The sequence below is a fragment of the Myotis brandtii genome, unplaced genomic scaffold (assembly GCF_000412655.1).
Source record: "Myotis brandtii unplaced genomic scaffold, ASM41265v1 scaffold410, whole genome shotgun sequence".
Lineage (NCBI taxonomy): Eukaryota > Metazoa > Chordata > Mammalia > Chiroptera > Vespertilionidae > Myotis > Myotis brandtii.
Window position 1 is genome coordinate 615,021 of NW_005365764.1, and position 3,213 is coordinate 618,233.

The 3,213-nt window shown below is 38.8% G+C and overlaps 1 long non-coding RNA gene across 1 annotated transcript in view; it reads left to right on the plus strand.

Annotated features, from left to right (window-relative positions):
• The first annotated feature begins 2,423 nt into the window (after positions 1-2,423).
• The window catches only part of LOC102258730, a 4,628-nt gene continuing 3,838 nt past the window's right edge, over positions 2,424-3,213 (plus strand). The window contains exon 1 of the long non-coding RNA XR_001363512.1: positions 2,424-2,974. This is a non-coding gene — a long non-coding RNA (uncharacterized LOC102258730). The remainder of the gene's footprint in view (positions 2,975-3,213) is intronic.

The following is a 3,213-nucleotide window of genomic DNA, read 5'->3' on the forward strand; positions in this document are numbered from 1 at the left end:
ATGGACTCAAAGTGGTAGCCACAGAGCTCCCGCCTTCAAAAGCTGCTACAGATTTTTTTGATCTAATATCCCCAACACTACAATCAACAGAAGGGTCCTTGAAAAATGATCTACTGATGAATTCTGATATCCATGTTGCAGAATTTCAATTGTAATTTATACTCTATGTCTGTAACGCTTTTTTCAGTATTTAACACTTATCTGTCAGGTAAAAATAACATCCATAAGCAAACAAACCAGACCACCCTCCCTCCCATCGTGGGGCATATGTTCTAATGAGGCAGACAATAAACAGAGTAAGTTAAGTGACAAAGGGCATCAGAGTAAGTGCTGTGAAGAAAAGGGAAAGTGAGCTGGGAAGGGAGGGCTCAGGGGTTTGGGGAGAGAGATAAAATTTCAAATAGTAAGAAGAAACCTCACTGAGAATTCTGCATACAAACAGGAACATAACAGTCAATGTTATTTATTTGGCTTTGAAATGCATTACATGCTTGCATTTGGGTTTTTTTAAATATTCATAGAAGCTTTCTATTTTCTCTATTTCATTTTCTATTTCCTCAAAATTGACTCACTGGAGAGAAGGAAGGCAGCCTACGATATGCCACAGATATTTCTAATATTTTGGTTTACTTGATGTTTTTTGAGAACTATAGCTACGACTAAAGTGAAATTTAGGGTTCTCCATAAAACTAATAGTCAAAATGCAATTTAGATTACAAAACCTAACATCCTCTCCAGCAATTTCTGGGATCTTTGTCCCATTAATATTTATTGGAGGTAGCTCGTGTATGAACAACAGCAGTCTCTAATGTCAGGCTATCTTGCAGCAGTAAAACATTCAGATATTCTTGAAATGATTATCTTTCAAAGTAAACCCACAGAACGTGTCTCCCCGAATTGCATATTTACATAGAAAATATATTTGTAACATTTTTAAATGAAATCGTTTTATCCGCATTTCATGCAATATTCTGGAGACATTTTCTAACTTGCAAGCTGGAAAAAATAAAAAACACAGCAGAATAACTGATGTTTAAATATTTTTACTTTGAAGACTAAGAATTCTTAAGTATTACAAATGCACCAAGAAAAGCTTAGACATAGTTAAGCAAGTTACAAAGGTCTGAAGTCATCTTTCACAAAAGACTTGTTTGTGCGTCAAATGAAGATATTTGATACTGAAATTTACACTGTTTAAGGATCTCAATAACACCAAAGAACTAATTTAACTAGCCCATTTGCAGATTCAATAATGAATAGCAAATGTAGGTGAAAAGACAAAAAAGAAAATATGGGTTTTAACGGGAAATGCCATCACTGACAGTAAACTAAATGCACTTGAACTATTCCCCAAATACCCAACCCAAGCATGTATTTTAAAAATGTGTTTGTCCCAAGAGAAGCAAAACTTTGACATTTTTGCTTGGATATATTCGACTTTCAGACCTCCGCCCCAAATCTGGCAAGAACATTTCAAACTTAGCTTGAGGTAACTTTTAAAGATCAAATTGTGAGCAATTTGATACTAAAATCTGAAGTTGACAGTCAATAGAATGTCACAAATGAAAGAAGCACTCAAAAGTTTATCATCCTCCACGTGAAGAAAGGAATGTGGAACAAAAGATGCTTTCGCCTCTTCTGCCCTTTAGATGAACACCATCGTTCTCTCCGTAGTCATACCGAGGAAGAGAAAATGATCATTTGAAATGGTTTTATCCGCATTTCATGAAATATTCTGGAGACATTTTCTAACTTGCAAGCTAGAAAAAATAACAACCACAGCAGAATAACTGATGTTTAAATATTTTTACTTTGAAGACTAAGAATCTTAAGTATTACAAACGCACCAAGAAAAGCTTAGACATAATTAAGCAAGTTACAAAGGTCTTAAGTCATCTTTCACAAAAGACTTGTTAGTGCGTCAAATGAAGATACTTGATACTGAAATTTACACTGTTTAAGTATCTCAATAACACCAAAGAACTAATTTAACTAGCCCATTTGCAGATTCAATAATGAATAGCAAATGTAGGTGAAAAGACAAAAAAGAAAATATGGGTTTTAACGGGAAATGCCATCACTGACAGTAAACTAAATGCACTTGAACTATTCCCCAAATACCCAACCCAAGCATGTATTTTAAAAATGTGTTTGTCCCAAGAGAAGCAAAACTTTGACATTTTTGCTTGGATATATTCGACTTTCAGACCTCCGCCCCAAATCTGGCAAGAACATTTCAAACTTAGCTTGAGGTAACTTTTAAAGATCAAATTGTGAGCAATTTGATACTAAAATCTGAAGTTGACAGTCAATAGAATGTCACAAATGAAAGAAGCACTCAAAAGTTTATCATCCTCCACGTGAAGAAAGGAATGTGGAACAAAAGATGCTTTCGCCTCTTCTGCCCTTTAGATGAACACCATCGTTCTCTCCGTAGTCATACCGAGGAAGAGAAAATGATCATTTTTTCAAAGCTTGCTACATTGAAATACGACCATTTCTCCTAGACTTGCATCAACCTTCTCCCCCACGCCCCAAATATTTTTATTTAAAAAAAAAATCAGAAGAATAGATCCAAGTACCCTATAAACTACACCTAGATTACTTGGTTCCAAGGCGAAGGAAAATGGTTACGATTCCAAGACTCACTCGGAAGCCTGGATCTGCAATGCGTAAGCTTTTCGCTGGCAAGATCAGTCAATCTCAGAAAGCATGTAACGTTGACAAGGTTAAGTGGATGAAGATTGAAACAACAAAATAATCAGCTAAGAAACATTTTTTTTTTTTTGCCAAGTAACCATAAAGTAATTTCGGTCCTAAGGAATCCGAGGGCTTTCTTGTTCTGTTGAGGCCAAGAAGCCCTTGCACGATCTAAAGTGCCACCGAGGCGTCGGGGATGGAGAAGACGACGGTTTCTAACGCAGGGCGAGCCCGCGGTCGTCACCCTCGGCACGATCTCACCTTTGGGTGGAAGGTGCGAGGGGAGCAAGGGCTCTCAGCTTCTGCTCGTTTGCTGCAAGGACCCTGGGAGGGGGAGGGGGAGGAGGAAAGGGGCGAAGATGCGTGTCCGCGGTGCAGCCTCGGGACCCTGGGCAGGGATGCGGAGGAGTGGGCGCTTATGTAAGCACACGCAACCCCGTGCGTGCGCCCGGCCCGATGCGCATCGGAGACACAACACACGTACAGGCATCTCCCCGGGGGCGCAGCCCAGCC